Source organism: Lissotriton helveticus, chromosome 7 (genome assembly GCF_964261635.1).
Source record: "Lissotriton helveticus chromosome 7, aLisHel1.1, whole genome shotgun sequence".
NCBI lineage: Eukaryota > Metazoa > Chordata > Amphibia > Caudata > Salamandridae > Lissotriton > Lissotriton helveticus.
Window position 1 is genome coordinate 295747113 of NC_136068.1, and position 21964 is coordinate 295769076.

The window sequence follows — 21964 nt, forward strand, 5'->3', positions numbered from 1 at the left end:
CGACAGCTCCGCGGTCATCGTTTTTTGTCAGAAAATTGATTTTTTGGACTTTACCAAAAATGATTCAAAATGTCAATTGGATCGTGCCTTGTGTTGAATAACCAGTTTTTAAACCCTCACAGTGACCAAAATTGCCATTTTTACAGAGTTTTGCTTACTCAGAAGCTTCAATTTTGACCAATTTCAGGCACAGAAATGACTTTAAACACACTTATTTTAGTTGAAAAGGTAATAATTCACATCCAACAGTGATTTGCAGTCAAAAGATTAAATGTTAAAAGTTAATCAGAATTGACCATTTTGGGAACGTTCGACAGCTCCGCGGTCATCGTTTTTCGTCCGAAAATGGATTTTTAGGACTTTACCAAAAATGATTCAAAATGTCAATTGGATCGGGCCTCATGTTGAATAACCACTTTTTAAACACTCACAGTGACCAAAATTGCCATTTTTACAGAGTTTTGCTTACTCAGAAGCTTCAATTTTGACCAATTTCAGGCAGAGAAATGACTTTAAACACACTTATTTTAGTTGAAAAGGTAATAATTCACATCCAACAGTAATTTGCAGTCAAAAGATTAAATGTTAAAATTTCATCAGAATTGACCATTTTGAGAACGTTCGACAGCTCCGCGGTCATCGTTTTTCGTCCGAAAATTGATTTTTTGGACTTTACCAAAAATGATTCAAAATGTCAATTGGATCGTGCCTCATGTTGAATAACCACTTTTTAAACCCTCACAGTGACCAAAATTGCCATTTTTACAGAGTTTTGATTACTCAGAAGCTTCAATTTTGACCAATTTCAGGCAGAGAAATGACGTTAAACACACTTATTTGAATTGAAAAGGTAATAATTCATATCCAACAGTAATTTGCAGTCAAAAGATTAAATGTTAAAATTTAATCAGAATTGACCATTTTGGGAACGTTCGACAGCTCCGCGGTCATCGTTTTTCGTCCGAAAATTGATTTTTTGGACTTTACCAAAAATGATTCAAAATGTCAATTGGATCGTGCCTCATGTTGAATAACCACTTTTTAAACCCTCACAGTGACCAAAATTGCCATTTTTACAGAGTTTTGCTTACTCAGAAGCTTCAATTTTGACCAATTTCAAGCAGAGAAATGACTTTAAACACACTTATTTTAGTTGAAAAAGTAATAATTCACATCCAACAGTAATTTGCAGTCAAAAGATTAAATGTTAAAAGTTAATCAGAATTGACCATTTTGGGAACGTTCGACAGCTCCGCGGTCATCGTTTTTCGTCCGAAAATTGATTTTTAGGACTTTACCAAAAATGATTCCAAATGTCAATTGGATCGTGCCTCATGTTGAATAACCACTTTTTAAACCCTCACAGTGACCAAAATTGCCATTTTTACACAGTTTTGATTACTCAGAAGCTTCAATTTTGACCAATTTCAGGCAGAGAAATGACTTTAAACACACTTATTTTAATTGAAAAGGTAATAATTCATATCCAACAGTAATTTGCAGTCAAAAGATTAAATGTTAAAATTTCATCAGAATTGACCATTTTGGGAACGTTCGACAGCTCCGCGGTCATCGTTTTTTGTCCGAAAATTGATTTTTTGGACTTTACCAAAAATGATTCAAAATGTCAATTGGATCGTGCCTTGTGTTGAATAACCAGTTTTTAAACCCTCACAGTGACCAAAATTGCCATTTTTACAGAGTTTTGCTTACTCAGAAGCTTCAATTTTGACCAATTTCAGGCAGAGAAATGACTTTAAACACACTTATTTTAGTTGTAAAGGTAATAATTCACATCCAACAGTAATTTGCAGTCAAAAGATTAAATGTTAAAATTTCATCAGAATTGACCATTTTGAGAACGTTCGACAGCTCCGCGGTCATCGTTTTTCGTCCGAAAATTGATTTTTTGGACTTTACCAAAAATGATTCAAAATGTCAATTGGATCGTGCCTCATGTTGAATAACCACTTTTTAAACCCTCACAGTGACCAAAATTGCCATTTTTACAGAGTTTTGATTACTCAGAAGCTTCAATTTTGACCAATTTCAGGCAGAGAAATGACGTTAAACACACTTATTTGAATTGAAAAGGTAATAATTCATATCCAACAGTAATTTGCAGTCAAAAGATTAAATGTTAACATTTAATCAGAATTGACCATTTTGGGAACGTTCGACAGCTCCGCGGTCATCGTTTTTCGTCCGAAAATTGATTTTTTGGACTTTACCAAAAATGATTCAAAATGTCAATTGGATCGTGCCTCATGTTGAATAACCACTTTTTAAACCCTCACAGTGACCAAAATTGCCATTTTTACAGAGTTTTGCTTACTCAGAAGCTTCAATTTTGACCAATTTCAAGCAGAGAAATGACTTTAAACACACTTATTTTAGTTGAAAAAGTAATAATTCACATCCAACAGTAATTTGCAGTCAAAAGATTAAATGTTAAAAGTTAATCAGAATTGACCATTTTGGGAACGTTCGACAGCTCCGCGGTCATCGTTTTTCGTCCGAAAATTGATTTTTAGGACTTTACCAAAAATGATTCAAAATGTCAATTGGATCGTGCCTCATGTTGAATAACCACTTTTTAAACCCTCACAGTGACCAAAATTGCCATTTTTACAGAGTTTTGATTACTCAGAAGCTTCAATTTTGACCAATTTCAGGCAGAGAAATGACGTTAAACACACTTATTTTAATTGAAAAGGATAATAATTCATATCCAACAGTAATTTGCAGTCAAAAGATTAAATGTTAAAATTTCATCAGAATTGACCATTTTGGGAACGTTCGACAGCTCCGCGGTCATCGTTTTTTGTCCGAAAATTGATTTTTTGGACTTTACCAAAAATGATTCAAAATGTCAATTGGATCGTGCCTTGTGTTGAATAACCAGTTTTTAAACCCTCACAGTGACCAAAATTGCCATTTTTACAGAGTTTTGCTTACTCAGAAGCTTCAATTTTGACCAATTTCAGGCACAGAAATGACTTTAAACACACTTATTTTAGTTGAAAAGGTAATAATTCACATCCAACAGTAATTTGCAGTCAAAAGATTAAATGTTAAAATTTAATCAGAATTGACCATTTTGGGAACGTTCGACAGCTCCGCGGTCATCGTTTTTCGTCCGAAAATTGATTTTTTGGACTTTACCAAAAATGATTCAAAATGTCAATTGGATCGTGCCTTGTGTTGAATAACCAGTTTTTAAACCCTCACAGTGACCAAAATTGCCATTTTTACAGAGTTTTGCTTACTCAGAAGCTTCAATTTTGACCAATTTCAGGCAGAGAAATGACTTTAAACACACTTATTTTAGTTGAAAAGGTAATAATTCACATCCAACAGTGATTTGCAGTCAAAAGATTAAATGTTAAAAGTTAATCAGAATTGACCATTTTGGGAACGTTCGACAGCTCCGCGGTCATCGTTTTTCGTCCGAAAATTGATTTTTAGGACTTTACCAAAAATGATTCAAAATGTCAATTGGATCGTGCCTCATGTTGAATAACCACTTTTTAAACACTCACAGTGACCAAAATTGCCATTTTTACAGAGTTTTGCTTACTCAGAAGCTTCAATTTTGACCAATTTCAGGCAGAGAAATGACTTTAAACACACTTATTTTAGTTGAAAAGGTAATATTTCACATCCAACAGTAATTTGCAGTCAAAAGATTAAATGTTAAAATTTCATCAGAATTGACCATTTTGAGAACGTTCGACAGGTCCGCGGTCATCGTTTTTCGTCCGAAAATTGATTTTTTGGACTTTACCAAAAATGATGCAAAATGTCAATTGGATCGTGCCTCATGTTGAATAACCACTTTTTAAACCCTCACAGTGACCAAAATTGCCATTTTTACAGAGTTTTGATTACTCAGAAGCTTCAATTTTGACCAATTTCAGGCAGAGAAATGACTTAAAACACACTTATTTTAATTGAAAAGGTAATAATTCATATCCAACAGTAATTTGCAGTCAAAAGATTAAATGTTAAAATTTCATCAGAATTGACCATTTTGGGAACGTTCGACAGCTCCGCGGTCATCGTTTTTTGTCAGAAAATTGATTTTTTGGACTTTACCAAAAATGATTCAAAATGTCAATTGGATCGTGCCTTGTGTTGAATAACCAGTTTTTAAACCCTCACAGTGACCAAAATTGCCATTTTTACAGAGTTTTGCTTACTCAGAAGCTTCAATTTTGACCAATTTCAGGCACAGAAATGACTTTAAACACACTTATTTTAGTTGAAAAGGTAATAATTCACATCCAACAGTGATTTGCAGTCAAAAGATTAAATGTTAAAAGTTAATCAGAATTGACCATTTTGGGAACGTTCGACAGCTCCGCGGTCATCGTTTTTCGTCCGAAAATGGATTTTTAGGACTTTACCAAAAATGATTCAAAATGTCAATTGGATCGGGCCTCATGTTGAATAACCACTTTTTAAACACTCACAGTGACCAAAATTGCCATTTTTACAGAGTTTTGCTTACTCAGAAGCTTCAATTTTGACCAATTTCAGGCAGAGAAATGACTTTAAACACACTTATTTTAGTTGAAAAGGTAATAATTCACATCCAACAGTAATTTGCAGTCAAAAGATTAAATGTTAAAATTTCATCAGAATTGACCATTTTGAGAACGTTCGACAGCTCCGCGGTCATCGTTTTTCGTCCGAAAATAGATTTTTTGGACTTTACCAAAAATGATTCAAAATGTCAATTGGATCGTGCCTCATGTTGAATAACCACTTTTTAAACCCTCACAGTGACCAAAATTGCCATTTTTACAGAGTTTTGATTACTCAGAAGCTTCAATTTTGACCAATTTCAGGCAGAGAAATGACGTTAAACACACTTATTTGAATTGAAAAGGTAATAATTCATATCCAACAGTAATTTGCAGTCAAAAGATTAAATGTTAACATTTAATCAGAATTGACCATTTTGGGAACGTTCGACAGCTCCGCGGTCATCGTTTTTCGTCCGAAAATTGATTTTTTGGACTTTACCAAAAATGATTCAAAATGTCAATTGGATCGTGCCTCATGTTGAATAACCACTTTTTAAACCCTCACAGTGACCAAAATTGCCATTTTTACAGAGTTTTGCTTACTCAGAAGCTTCAATTTTGACCAATTTCAAGCAGAGAAATGACTTTAAACACACTTATTTTAGTTGAAAAAGTAATAATTCACATCCAACAGTAATTTGCAGTCAAAAGATTAAATGTTAAAAGTTAATCAGAATTGACCATTTTGGGAACGTTCGACAGCTCCGCGGTCATCGTTTTTCGTCCGAAAATTGATTTTTAGGACTTTACCAAAAATGATTCAAAATGTCAATTGGATCGTGCCTCATGTTGAATAACCACTTTTTAAACCCTCACAGTGACCAAAATTGCCATTTTTACAGAGTTTTGATTACTCAGAAGCTTCAATTTTGACCAATTTCAGGCAGAGAAATGACGTTAAACACACTTATTTTAATTGAAAAGGATAATAATTCATATCCAACAGTAATTTGCAGTCAAAAGATTAAATGTTAAAATTTCATCAGAATTGACCATTTTGGGAACGTTCGACAGCTCCGCGGTCATCGTTTTTTGTCCGAAAATTGATTTTTTGGACTTTACCAAAAATGATTCAAAATGTCAATTGGATCGTGCCTTGTGTTGAATAACCAGTTTTTAAACCCTCACAGTGACCAAAATTGCCATTTTTACAGAGTTTTGCTTACTCAGAAGCTTCAATTTTGACCAATTTCAGGCACAGAAATGACTTTAAACACACTTATTTTAGTTGAAAAGGTAATAATTCACATCCAACAGTAATTTGCAGTCAAAAGATTAAATGTTAAAATTTAATCAGAATTGACCATTTTGGGAACGTTCGACAGCTCCGCGGTCATCGTTTTTCGTCCGAAAATTGATTTTTTGGACTTTACCAAAAATGATTCAAAATGTCAATTGGATCGTGCCTTGTGTTGAATAACCAGTTTTTAAACCCTCACAGTGACCAAAATTGCCATTTTTACAGAGTTTTGCTTACTCAGAAGCTTCAATTTTGACCAATTTCAGGCAGAGAAATGACTTTAAACACACTTATTTTAGTTGAAAAGGTAATAATTCACATCCAACAGTGATTTGCAGTCAAAAGATTAAATGTTAAAAGTTAATCAGAATTGACCATTTTGGGAACGTTCGACAGCTCCGCGGTCATCGTTTTTCGTCCGAAAATTGATTTTTAGGACTTTACCAAAAATGATTCAAAATGTCAATTGGATCGTGCCTCATGTTGAATAACCACTTTTTAAACACTCACAGTGACCAAAATTGCCATTTTTACAGAGTTTTGCTTACTCAGAAGCTTCAATTTTGACCAATTTCAGGCAGAGAAATGACTTTAAACACACTTATTTTAGTTGAAAAGGTAATATTTCACATCCAACAGTAATTTGCAGTCAAAAGATTAAATGTTAAAATTTCATCAGAATTGACCATTTTGAGAACGTTCGACAGGTCCGCGGTCATCGTTTTTCGTCCGAAAATTGATTTTTTGGACTTTACCAAAAATGATGCAAAATGTCAATTGGATCGTGCCTCATGTTGAATAACCACTTTTTAAACCCTCACAGTGACCAAAATTGCCATTTTTACAGAGTTTTGATTACTCAGAAGCTTCAATTTTGACCAATTTCAGGCAGAGAAATGACGTTAAACACACTTATTTGAATTGAAAAGGTAATAATTCATATCCAACAGTAATTTGCAGTCAAAAGATTAAATGTTAAAATTTCATCAGAATTGACCATTTTGGGAACGTTCGACAGCTCCGCGGTCATCGTTTTTCGTCCGAAAATTGATTTTTTGGACTTTACCAAAAATGATTCAAAATGTCAATTGGATCGTGCCTCATGTTGAATAACCACTTTTTAAACCCTCACAGTGACCAAAATTGCCATTTTTACAGAGTTTTGATTACTCAGAAGCTTCAATTTTGACCAATTTCAAGCAGAGAAATGACTTTAAACACACTTATTTTAGTTGAAAAAGTAATAATTCACATCCAACAGTAATTTGCAGTCAAAAGATTAAATGTTAAAATTTCATCAGAATTGACCATTTTGGGAACGTTCGACAGCTCCGCGGTCATCGTTTTTCGTCCGAAAATTGATTTTTTGGACTTTACCAAAAATTATTCAAAATGTCAATTGGATCGTGCCTCATGTTGAATAACCACTTTTTAAACCCTCACAGTGACCAAAATTGCCATTTTTACAGAGTTTTGATTACTCAGAAGCTTCAATTTTGACCAATTTCAGGCAGAGAAATGACTTTAAACACACTTATTTTAATTGAAAAGGTAATAATTCATATCCAACAGTAATTTGCAGTCAAAAGATTAAATGTTAAAATTTCATCAGAATTGACCATTTTGGGAACGTTCGACAGCTCCGCGGTCATCGTTTTTTGTCAGAAAATTGATTTTTTGGACTTTACCAAAAATGATTCAAAATGTCAATTGGATCGTGCCTTGTGTTGAATAACCAGTTTTTAAACCCTCACAGTGACCAAAATTGCCATTTTTACAGAGTTTTGCTTACTCAGAAGCTTCAATTTTGACCAATTTCAGGCACAGAAATGACTTTAAACACACTTATTTTAGTTGAAAAGGTAATAATTCACATCCAACAGTGATTTGCAGTCAAAAGATTAAATGTTAAAAGTTAATCAGAATTGACCATTTTGGGAACGTTCGACAGCTCCGCGGTCATCGTTTTTCGTCCGAAAATGGATTTTTAGGACTTTACCAAAAATGATTCAAAATGTCAATTGGATCGGGCCTCATGTTGAATAACCACTTTTTAAACACTCACAGTGACCAAAATTGCCATTTTTACAGAGTTTTGCTTACTCAGAAGCTTCAATTTTGACCAATTTCAGGCAGAGAAATGACTTTAAACACACTTATTTTAGTTGAAAAGGTAATAATTCACATCCAACAGTAATTTGCAGTCAAAAGATTAAATGTTAAAATTTCATCAGAATTGACCATTTTGAGAACGTTCGACAGCTCCGCGGTCATCGTTTTTCGTCCGAAAATTGATTTTTTTGGACTTTACCAAAAATGATTCAAAATGTCAATTGGATCGTGCCTCATGTTGAATAACCACTTTTTAAACCCTCACAGTGACCAAAATTGCCATTTTTACAGAGTTTTGATTACTCAGAAGCTTCAATTTTGACCAATTTCAGGCAGAGAAATGACGTTAAACACACTTATTTGAATTGAAAAGGTAATAATTCATATCCAACAGTAATTTGCAGTCAAAAGATTAAATGTTAAAATTTAATCAGAATTGACCATTTTGGGAACGTTCGACAGCTCCGCGGTCATCGTTTTTCGTCCGAAAATTGATTTTTTGGACTTTACCAAAAATGATTCAAAATGTCAATTGGATCGTGCCTCATGTTGAATAACCACTTTTTAAACCCTCACAGTGACCAAAATTGCCATTTTTACAGAGTTTTGCTTACTCAGAAGCTTCAATTTTGACCAATTTCAAGCAGAGAAATGACTTTAAACACACTTATTTTAGTTGAAAAAGTAATAATTCACATCCAACAGTAATTTGCAGTCAAAAGATTAAATGTTAAAAGTTAATCAGAATTGACCATTTTGGGAACGTTCGACAGCTCCGCGGTCATCGTTTTTCGTCCGAAAATTGATTTTTAGGACTTTACCAAAAATGATTCCAAATGTCAATTGGATCGTGCCTCATGTTGAATAACCACTTTTTAAACCCTCACAGTGACCAAAATTGCCATTTTTACACAGTTTTGATTACTCAGAAGCTTCAATTTTGACCAATTTCAGGCAGAGAAATGACTTTAAACACACTTATTTTAATTGAAAAGGTAATAATTCATATCCAACAGTAATTTGCAGTCAAAAGATTAAATGTTAAAATTTCATCAGAATTGACCATTTTGGGAACGTTCGACAGCTCCGCGGTCATCGTTTTTTGTCCGAAAATTGATTTTTTGGACTTTACCAAAAATGATTCAAAATGTCAATTGGATCGTGCCTTGTGTTGAATAACCAGTTTTTAAACCCTCACAGTGACCAAAATTGCCATTTTTACAGAGTTTTGCTTACTCAGAAGCTTCAATTTTGACCAATTTCAGGCAGAGAAATGACTTTAAACACACTTATTTTAGTTGTAAAGGTAATAATTCACATCCAACAGTAATTTGCAGTCAAAAGATTAAATGTTAAAATTTCATCAGAATTGACCATTTTGAGAACGTTCGACAGCTCCGCGGTCATCGTTTTTCGTCCGAAAATTGATTTTTTGGACTTTACCAAAAATGATTCAAAATGTCAATTGGATCGTGCCTCATGTTGAATAACCACTTTTTAAACCCTCACAGTGACCAAAATTGCCATTTTTACAGAGTTTTGATTACTCAGAAGCTTCAATTTTGACCAATTTCAGGCAGAGAAATGACGTTAAACACACTTATTTGAATTGAAAAGGTAATAATTCATATCCAACAGTAATTTGCAGTCAAAAGATTAAATGTTAACATTTAATCAGAATTGACCATTTTGGGAACGTTCGACAGCTCCGCGGTCATCGTTTTTCGTCCGAAAATTGATTTTTTGGACTTTACCAAAAATGATTCAAAATGTCAATTGGATCGTGCCTCATGTTGAATAACCACTTTTTAAACCCTCACAGTGACCAAAATTGCCATTTTTACAGAGTTTTGCTTACTCAGAAGCTTCAATTTTGACCAATTTCAAGCAGAGAAATGACTTTAAACACACTTATTTTAGTTGAAAAAGTAATAATTCACATCCAACAGTAATTTGCAGTCAAAAGATTAAATGTTAAAAGTTAATCAGAATTGACCATTTTGGGAACGTTCGACAGCTCCGCGGTCATCGTTTTTCGTCCGAAAATTGATTTTTAGGACTTTACCAAAAATGATTCAAAATGTCAATTGGATCGTGCCTCATGTTGAATAACCACTTTTTAAACCCTCACAGTGACCAAAATTGCCATTTTTACAGAGTTTTGATTACTCAGAAGCTTCAATTTTGACCAATTTCAGGCAGAGAAATGACGTTAAACACACTTATTTTAATTGAAAAGGATAATAATTCATATCCAACAGTAATTTGCAGTCAAAAGATTAAATGTTAAAATTTCATCAGAATTGACCATTTTGGGAACGTTCGACAGCTCCGCGGTCATCGTTTTTTGTCCGAAAATTGATTTTTTGGACTTTACCAAAAATGATTCAAAATGTCAATTGGATCGTGCCTTGTGTTGAATAACCAGTTTTTAAACCCTCACAGTGACCAAAATTGCCATTTTTACAGAGTTTTGCTTACTCAGAAGCTTCAATTTTGACCAATTTCAGGCACAGAAATGACTTTAAACACACTTATTTTAGTTGAAAAGGTAATAATTCACATCCAACAGTAATTTGCAGTCAAAAGATTAAATGTTAAAATTTAATCAGAATTGACCATTTTGGGAACGTTCGACAGCTCCGCGGTCATCGTTTTTCGTCCGAAAATTGATTTTTTGGACTTTACCAAAAATGATTCAAAATGTCAATTGGATCGTGCCTTGTGTTGAATAACCAGTTTTTAAACCCTCACAGTGACCAAAATTGCCATTTTTACAGAGTTTTGCTTACACAGAAGCTTCAATTTTGACCAATTTCAGGCAGAGAAATGACTTTAAACACACTTATTTTAGTTGAAAAGGTAATAATTCACATCCAACAGTGATTTGCAGTCAAAAGATTAAATGTTAAAAGTTAATCAGAATTGACCATTTTGGGAACGTTCGACAGCTCCGCGGTCATCGTTTTTCGTCCGAAAATTGATTTTTAGGACTTTACCAAAAATGATTCAAAATGTCAATTGGATCGTGCCTCATGTTGAATAACCACTTTTTAAACACTCACAGTGACCAAAATTGCCATTTTTACAGAGTTTTGCTTACTCAGAAGCTTCAATTTTGACCAATTTCAGGCAGAGAAATGACTTTAAACACACTTATTTTAGTTGAAAAGGTAATATTTCACATCCAACAGTAATTTGCAGTCAAAAGATTAAATGTTAAAATTTCATCAGAATTGACCATTTTGAGAACGTTCGACAGGTCCGCGGTCATCGTTTTTCGTCCGAAAATTGATTTTTTGGACTTTACCAAAAATGATGCAAAATGTCAATTGGATCGTGCCTCATGTTGAATAACCACTTTTTAAACCCTCACAGTGACCAAAATTGCCATTTTTACAGAGTTTTGATTACTCAGAAGCTTCAATTTTGACCAATTTCAGGCAGAGAAATGACGTTAAACACACTTATTTGAATTGAAAAGGTAATAATTCATATCCAACAGTAATTTGCAGTCAAAAGATTAAATGTTAAAATTTCATCAGAATTGACCATTTTGGGAACGTTCGACAGCTCCGCGGTCATCGTTTTTCGTCCGAAAATTGATTTTTTGGACTTTACCAAAAATGATTCAAAATGTCAATTGGATCGTGCCTCATGTTGAATAACCACTTTTTAAACCCTCACAGTGACCAAAATTGCCATTTTTACAGAGTTTTGATTACTCAGAAGCTTCAATTTTGACCAATTTCAGGCAGAGAAATGACTTTAAACACACTTATTTAATTGAAAAGGTAATAATTCATATCCAACAGTAATTTGCAGTCAAAAGATTAAATGTTAAAATTTCATCAGAATTGACCATTTTGGGAACGTTCGACAGCTCCGTGGTCATCGTTTTTTGTCCGAAAATTGATTTTTTGGACTTTACCAAAAATGATTCAAAATGTCAATTGGATCGTGCCTTGTGTCGAATAACCAGTTTTTAAACCCTCACAGTGACCAAAATTGCCATTTTTACAGAGTTTTGCTTACTCAGAAGCTTCAATTTTGACCAATTTCAGGCACAGAAATGACTTTAAACACACTTATTTTAGTTGAAAAGGTAATAATTCACATCCAACAGTAATTTGCAGTCAAAAGATTAAATGTTAAAAGTTAATCAGAATTGACCATTTTGGGAACGTTCGACAGCTCCGCGGTCATCGTTTTTTGTCCGAAAATTGATTTTTTGGACTTTACCAAAAATGATTCAAAATGTCAATTGGATCGTGCCTTGTGTTGAATAACCAGTTTTTAAACCCTCACAGTGACCAAAATTGCCATTTTTACAGAGTTTTGCTTACTCAGAAGCTTCAATTTTGACCAATTTCAGGCACAGAAATGACTTTAAACACACTTATTTTAGTTGAAAAGGTAATAATTCACATCCAACAGTAATTTGCAGTCAAAAGATTAAATGTTAAAAGTTAATCAGAATTGACCATTTTGGGAACGTTCGACAGCTCCGCGGTCATCGTTTTTCGTCCGAAAATTGATTTTTAGGACTTTACCAAAAATGATTCAAAATGTCAATTGGATCGTGCCTCATGTTGAATAACCACTTTTTAAACCCTCACAGTGACCAAAATTGCCATTTTTACAGAGTTTTGCTTACTCAGAAGCTTCAATTTTGACCAATTTCAGGCAGAGAAATGACTTTAAACACACTTATTTTAGTTGAAAAGGTAATAATTCACATCCAACAGTAATTTGCAGTCAAAAGATTAAATGTTAAAATTTCATCAGAATTGACCATTTTGAGAACGTTCGACAGCTCCGCGGTCATCGTTTTTCGTCCGAAAATTGATTTTTTGGACTTTACCAAAAATGATTCAAAATGTCAATTGGATCGTGCCTCATGTTGAATAACCACTTTTTAAACACTCACAGTGACCAAAATTGCCATTTTTACAGAGTTTTGCTTACTCAGAAGCTTCAATTTTGACCAATTTCAGGCAGAGAAATGACTTTAAACACACTTATTTTAGTTGAAAAGGTAATAATTCACATCCAACAGTAATTTGCAGTCAAAAGATTAAATGTTAAAATTTCATCAGAATTGACCATTTTGAGAACGTTCGACAGGTCCGCGGTCATCGTTTTTCGTCCGAAAATTGATTTTTTGGACTTTACCAAAAATGATGCAAAATGTCAATTGGATCGTGCCTCATGTTGAATAACCACTTTTTAAACCCTCACAGTGACCAAAATTGCCATTTTTACAGAGTTTTGATTACTCAGAAGCTTCAATTTTGACCAATTTCAGGCAGAGAAATGACGTTAAACACACTTATTTGAATTGAAAAGGTAATAATTCATATCCAACAGTAATTTGCAGTCAAAAGATTAAATGTTAAAATTTCATCAGAATTGACCATTTTGGGAACGTTCGACAGCTCCGCGGTCATCGTTTTTCGTCCGAAAATTGATTTTTTGGACTTTACCAAAAATGATTCAAAATGTCAATTGGATCGTGCCTCATGTTGAATAACCACTTTTTAAACCCTCACAGTGACCAAAATTGCCATTTTTACAGAGTTTTGATTACTCAGAAGCTTCAATTTTGACCAATTTCAGGCAGAGAAATGACTTTAAACACACTTATTTAATTGAAAAGGTAATAATTCATATCCAACAGTAATTTGCAGTCAAAAGATTAAATGTTAAAATTTCATCAGAATTGACCATTTTGGGAACGTTCGACAGCTCCGTGGTCATCGTTTTTTGTCCGAAAATTGATTTTTTGGACTTTACCAAAAATGATTCAAAATGTCAATTGGATCGTGCCTTGTGTTGAATAACCAGTTTTTAAACCCTCACAGTGACCAAAATTGCCATTTTTACAGAGTTTTGCTTACTCAGAAGCTTCAATTTTGACCAATTTCAGGCACAGAAATGACTTTAAACACACTTATTTTAGTTGAAAAGGTAATAATTCACATCCAACAGTAATTTGCAGTCAAAAGATTAAATGTTAAAATTTAATCAGAATTGACCATTTTGGGAACGTTCGACAGCTCCGCGGTCATCGTTTTTCGTCCGAAAATTGATTTTTGGGACTTAACCAAAAATGATTCAAAATGTCAATTGGATCGTGCCTTGTGTTGAATAACCACTTTTTAAACCCTCACAGTGACCAAAATTGCCATTTTTACAGAGTTTTGATTACTCAGAAGCTTCAATTTTGACCAATTTCAGGCAGAGAAATGACTTTAAACACACTTATTTTAATTGAAAAGGTAATAATTCATATCCAACAGTAATTTGCAGTCAAAACATTAAATGTTAAAATTTAATCAGAATTGACCATTTTGGGAACGTTCGACAGCTCCGCGGTCATCGTTTTTTGTCCGAAAATTGATTTTTTGGACTTTACCAAAAATGATTCAAAATGTCAATTGGATCGTGCCTTGTGTTGAATAACCAGTTTTTAAACCCTCACAGTGACCAAAATTGCCATTTTTACAGAGTTTTGCTTACTCAGAAGCTTAAATTTTGACCAATTTCAGGCACAGAAATGACTTTAAACACACTTATTTTAATTGAAAAGGTAATAATTCACATCCAACAGTAATTTGCAGTCAAAAGATTAAATGTTAAAAGTTAATCAGAATTGACCATTTTGGGAACGTTCGACAGCTCCGCGGTCATCGTTTTTCGTCCGAAAATTGATTTTTAGGACTTTACCAAAAATGATTCAAAATGTCAATTGGATCGTGCCTCATGTTGAATAACCACTTTTTAAACCCTCACAGTGACCAAAATTGCCATTTTTACAGAGTTTTGCTTACTCAGAAGCTTCAATTTTGACCAATTTCAGGCACAGAAATGACTTTAAACACACTTATTTTAGTTGAAAAGGTAATAATTCACATCCAACAGTAATTTGCAGTCAAAAGATTAAATGTTAAAATTTAATCAGAATTGACCATTTTGGGAACGTTCGACAGCTCCGCGGTCATCGTTTTTTGTCCGAAAATTGATTTTTTGGACTTTACCAAAAATGATTCAAAATGTCAATTGGATCGTGCCTTGTGTTGAATAACCAGTTTTTAAACCCTCACAGTGACCAAAATTGCCATTTTTACAGAGTTTTGCTTACTCAGAGGCTTCAATTTTGACCAATTTCAGGCACAGAAATGACTTTAAACACACTTATTTTAGTTGAAAAGGTAATAATTCACATCCAACAGTAATTTGCAGTCAAAAGATTAAATGTTAAAAGTTAATCAGAATTGACCATTTTGGGAACGTTCGACAGCTCCGCGGTCATCGTTTTTCGTCCGAAAATTGATTTTTAGGACTTTACCAAAAATGATTCAAAATGTCAATTGGATCGTGCCTCATGTTGAATAACCACTTTTTAAACCCTCACAGTGACCAAAATTGCCATTTTTACAGAGTTTTGCTTACTCAGAAGCTTCAATTTTGACCAATTTCAGGCAGAGAAATGACTTTAAACACACTTATTTTAGTTGAAAAGGTAATAATTCACATCCAACAGTAATTTGCAGTCAAAAGATTAAATGTTAAAATTTCATCAGAATTGACCATTTTGAGAACGTTCGACAGCTCCGCGGTCATCGTTTTTCGTCCGAAAATTGATTTTTTGGACTTTACCAAAAATGATTCAAAATGTCAATTGGATCGTGCCTCATGTTGAATAACCACTTTTTAAACACTCACAGTGACCAAAATTGCCATTTTTACAGAGTTTTGCTTACTCAGAAGCTTCAATTTTGACCAATTTCAGGCAGAGAAATGACTTTAAACACACTTATTTTAGTTGAAAAGGTAATAATTCACATCCAACAGTAATTTGCAGTCAAAAGATTAAATGTTAAAATTTCATCAGAATTGACCATTTTGAGAACGTTCGACAGGTCCGCGGTCATCGTTTTTCGTCCGAAAATTGATTTTTTGGACTTTACCAAAAATGATGCAAAATGTCAATTGGATCGTGCCTCATGTTGAATAACCACTTTTTAAACCCTCACAGTGACCAAAATTGCCATTTTTACAGAGTTTTGATTACTCAGAAGCTTCAATTTTGACCAATTTCAGGCAGAGAAATGACGTTAAACACACTTATTTGAATTGAAAAGGTAATAATTCATATCCAACAGTAATTTGCAGTCAAAAGATTAAATGTTAAAATTTCATCAGAATTGACCATTTTGGGAACGTTCGACAGCTCCGCGGTCATCGTTTTTCGTCCGAAAATTGATTTTTTGGACTTTACCAAAAATGATTCAAAATGTCAATTGGATCGTGCCTTGTGTTGAATAACCAGTTTTTAAACCCTCACAGTGACCAAAATTGCCATTTTTACAGAGTTTTGCTTACTCAGAAGCTTCAATTTTGACCAATTTCAGGCAGAGAAATGACTTTAAACACACTTATTTTAGTTGTAAAGGTAATAATTCACATCCAACAGTAATTTGCAGTCAAAAGATTAAATGTTAAAATTTCATCAGAATTGACCATTTTGAGAACGTTCGACAGCTCCGCGGTCATCGTTTTTCGTCCGAAAATTGATTTTTTGGACTTTACCAAAAATGATTCAAAATGTCAATTGGATCGTGCCTCATGTTGAATAACCACTTTTTAAACCCTCACAGTGACCAAAATTGCCATTTTTACAGAGTTTTGATTACTCAGAAGCTTCAATTTTGACCAATTTCAGGCAGAGAAATGACGTTAAACACACTTATTTGAATTGAAAAGGTAATAATTCATATCCAACAGTAATTTGCAGTCAAAAGATTAAATGTTAACATTTAATCAGAATTGACCATTTTGGGAACGTTCGACAGCTCCGCGGTCATCGTTTTTCGTCCGAAAATTGATTTTTTGGACTTTACCAAAAATGATTCAAAATGTCAATTGGATCGTGCCTCATGTTGAATAACCACTTTTTAAACCCTCACAGTGACCAAAATTGCCATTTTTACAGAGTTTTGCTTACTCAGAAGCTTCAATTTTGACCAATTTCAAGCAGAGAAATGACTTTAAACACACTTATTTTAGTTGAAAAAGTAATAATTCACATCCAACAGTAATTTGCAGTCAAAAGATTAAATGTTAAAAGTTAATCAGAATTGACCATTTTGGGAACGTTCGACAGCTCCGCGGTCATCGTTTTTCGTCCGAAAATTGATTTTTAGGACTTTACCAAAAATGATTCAAAATGTCAATTGGATCGTGCCTCATGTTGAATAACCACTTTTTAAACCCTCACAGTGACCAAAATTGCCATTTTTACAGAGTTTTGATTACTCAGAAGCTTCAATTTTGACCAATTTCAGGCAGAGAAATGACGTTAAACACACTTATTTTAATTGAAAAGGATAATAATTCATATCCAACAGTAATTTGCAGTCAAAAGATTAAATGTTAAAATTTCATCAGAATTGACCATTTTGGGAACGTTCGACAGCTCCGCGGTCATCGTTTTTTGTCCGAAAATTGATTTTTTGGACTTTACCAAAAATGATTCAAAATGTCAATTGGATCGTGCCTTGTGTTGAATAACCAGTTTTTAAACCCTCACAGTGACCAAAATTGCCATTTTTACAGAGTTTTGCTTACTCAGAAGCTTCAATTTTGACCAATTTCAGGCACAGAAATGACTTTAAACACACTTATTTTAGTTGAAAAGGTAATAATTCACATCCAACAGTAATTTGCAGTCAAAAGATTAAATGTTAAAATTTAATCAGAATTGACCATTTTGGGAACGTTCGACAGCTCCGCGGTCATCGTTTTTCGTCCGAAAATTGATTTTTTGGACTTTACCAAAAATGATTCAAAATGTCAATTGGATCGTGCCTTGTGTTGAATAACCAGTTTTTAAACCCTCACAGTGACCAAAATTGCCATTTTTACAGAGTTTTGCTTACTCAGAAGCTTCAATTTTGACCAATTTCAGGCAGAGAAATGACTTTAAACACACTTATTTTAGTTGAAAAGGTAATAATTCACATCCAACAGTGATTTGCAGTCAAAAGATTAAATGTTAAAAGTTAATCAGAATTGACCATTTTGGGAACGTTCGACAGCTCCGCGGTCATCGTTTTTCGTCCGAAAATTGATTTTTAGGACTTTACCAAAAATGATTCAAAATGTCAATTGGATCGTGCCTCATGTTGAATAACCACTTTTTAAACACTCACAGTGACCAAAATTGCCATTTTTACAGAGTTTTGCTTACTCAGAAGCTTCAATTTTGACCAATTTCAGGCAGAGAAATGACTTTAAACACACTTATTTTAGTTGAAAAGGTAATATTTCACATCCAACAGTAATTTGCAGTCAAAAGATTAAATGTTAAAATTTCATCAGAATTGACCATTTTGAGAACGTTCGACAGGTCCGCGGTCATCGTTTTTCGTCCGAAAATTGATTTTTTGGACTTTACCAAAAATGATGCAAAATGTCAATTGGATCGTGCCTCATGTTGAATAACCACTTTTTAAACCCTCACAGTGACCAAAATTGCCATTTTTACAGAGTTTTGATTACTCAGAAGCTTCAATTTTGACCAATTTCAGGCAGAGAAATGACGTTAAACACACTTATTTGAATTGAAAAGGTAATAATTCATATCCAACAGTAATTTGCAGTCAAAAGATTAAATGTTAAAATTTCATCAGAATTGACCATTTTGGGAACGTTCGACAGCTCCGCGGTCATCGTTTTTCGTCCGAAAATTGATTTTTTGGACTTTACCAAAAATGATTCAAAATGTCAATTGGATCGTGCCTCATGTTGAATAACCACTTTTTAAACCCTCACAGTGACCAAAATTGCCATTTTTACAGAGTTTTGATTACTCAGAAGCTTCAATTTTGACCAATTTCAAGCAGAGAAATGACTTTAAACACACTTATTTTAGTTGAAAAAGTAATAATTCACATCCAACAGTAATTTGCAGTCAAAAGATTAAATGTTAAAATTTCATCAGAATTGACCATTTTGGGAACGTTCGACAGCTCCGCGGTCATCGTTTTTCGTCCGAAAATTGATTTTTTGGACTTTACCAAAAATTATTCAAAATGTCAATTGGATCGTGCCTCATGTTGAATAACCACTTTTTAAACCCTCACAGTGACCAAAATTGCCATTTTTACAGAGTTTTGATTACTCAGAAGCTTCAATTTTGACCAATTTCAGGCAGAGAAATGACTTTAAACACACTTATTTTAATTGAAAAGGTAATAATTCATATCCAACAGTAATTTGCAGTCAAAAGATTAAATGTTAAAATTTCATCAGAATTGACCATTTTGGGAACGTTCGACAGCTCCGCGGTCATCGTTTTTTGTCAGAAAATTGATTTTTTGGACTTTACCAAAAATGATTCAAAATGTCAATTGGATCGTGCCTTGTGTTGAATAACCAGTTTTTAAACCCTCACAGTGACCAAAATTGCCATTTTTACAGAGTTTTGCTTACTCAGAAGCTTCAATTTTGACCAATTTCAGGCACAGAAATGACTTTAAACACACTTATTTTAGTTGAAAAGGTAATAATTCACATCCAACAGTGATTTGCAGTCAAAAGATTAAATGTTAAAAGTTAATCAGAATTGACCATTTTGGGAACGTTCGACAGCTCCGCGGTCATCGTTTTTCGTCCGAAAATGGATTTTTAGGACTTTACCAAAAATGATTCAAAATGTCAATTGGATCGGGCCTCATGTTGAATAACCACTTTTTAAACACTCACAGTGACCAAAATTGCCATTTTTACAGAGTTTTGCTTACTCAGAAGCTTCAATTTTGACCAATTTCAGGCAGAGAAATGACTTTAAACACACTTATTTTAGTTGAAAAGGTAATAATTCACATCCAACAGTAATTTGCAGTCAAAAGATTAAATGTTAAAATTTCATCAGAATTGACCATTTTGAGAACGTTCGACAGCTCCGCGGTCATCGTTTTTCGTCCGAAAATTGATTTTTTTGGACTTTACCAAAAATGATTCAAAATGTCAATTGGATCGTGCCTCATGTTGAATAACCACTTTTTAAACCCTCACAGTGACCAAAATTGCCATTTTTACAGAGTTTTGATTACTCAGAAGCTTCAATTTTGACCAATTTCAGGCAGAGAAATGACGTTAAACACACTTATTTGAATTGAAAAGGTAATAATTCATATCCAACAGTAATTTGCAGTCAAAAGATTAAATGTTAAAAGTTAATCAGAATTGACCATTTTGGGAACGTTCGACAGCTCCGCGGTCATCGTTTTTCGTCCGAAAATTGATTTTTAGGACTTTACCAAAAATGATTCCAAATGTCAATTGGATCGTGCCTCATGTTGAATAACCACTTTTTAAACCCTCACAGTGACCAAAATTGCCATTTTTACACAGTTTTGATTACTCAGAAGCTTCAATTTTGACCAATTTCAGGTAGAGAAATGACTTTAAACACACTTATTTTAATTGAAAAGGTAATAATTCATATCCAACAGTAATTTGCAGTCAAAAGATTAAATGTTAAAATTTCATCAGAATTGACCATTTTGGGAACGTTCGACAGCTCCGCGGTCATCGTTTTTTGTCCGAAAATTGATTTTTTGGACTTTACCAAAAATGATTCAAAATGTCAATTGGATCGTGCCTTGTGTTGAATAACCAGTTTTTAAACCCTCACAGTGACCAAAATTGCCATTTTTACAGAGTTTTGCTTACTCAGAAGCTTCAATTTTGACCAATTTCAGGCAGAGAAATGACTTTAAACACACTTATTTTAGTTGTAAAGGTAATAATTCACATCCAACAGTAATTTGCAGTCAAAAGATTAAATGTTAAAATTTCATCAGAATTGACCATTTTGAGAACGTTCGACAGCTCCGCGGTCATCGTTTTTCGTCCGAAAATTGATTTTTTGGACTTTACCAAAAATGATTCAAAATGTCAATTGGATCGTGCCTCATGTTGAATAACCACTTTTTAAACCCTCACAGTGACCAAAATTGCCATTTTTACAGAGTTTTGATTACTCAGAAGCTTCAATTTTGACCAATTTCAGGCAGAGAAATGACGTTAAACACACTTATTTGAATTGAAAAGGTAATAATTCATATCCAACAGTAATTTGCAGTCAAAAGATTAAATGTTAACATTTAATCAGAATTGACCATTTTGGGAACGTTCGACAGCTCCGCGGTCATCGTTTTTCGTCCGAAAATTGATTTTTTGGACTTTACCAAAAATGATTCAAAATGTCAATTGGATCGTGCCTCATGTTGAATAACCACTTTTTAAACCCTCACAGTGACCAAAATTGCCATTTTTACAGAGTTTTGCTTACTCAGAAGCTTCAATTTTGACCAATTTCAAGCAGAGAAATGACTTTAAACACACTTATTTTAGTTGAAAAAGTAATAATTCACATCCAACAGTAATTTGCAGTCAAAAGATTAAATGTTAACATTTAATCAGAATTGACCATTTTGGGAACGTTCGACAGCTCCGCGGTCATCGTTTTTCGTCCGAAAATTGATTTTTAGGACTTTACCAAAAATGATTCAAAATGTCAATTGGATCGTGCCTCATGTTGAATAACCACTTTTTAAACCCTCACAGTGACCAAAATTGCCATTTTTACAGAGTTTTGATTACTCAGAAGCTTCAATTTTGACCAATTTCAGGCAGAGAAATGACGTTAAACACACTTATTTTAATTGAAAAGGATAATAATTCATATCCAACAGTAATTTGCAGTCAAAAGATTAAATGTTAAAATTTCATCAGAATTGACCATTTTGGGAACGTTCGACAGCTCCGCGGTCATCGTTTTTTGTCCGAAAATTGATTTTTTGGACTTTACCAAAAATGATTCAAAATGTCAATTGGATCGTGCCTTGTGTTGAATAACCAGTTTTTAAACCCTCACAGTGACCAAAATTGCCATTTTTACAGAGTTTTGCTTACTCAGAAGCTTCAATTTTGACCAATTTCAGGC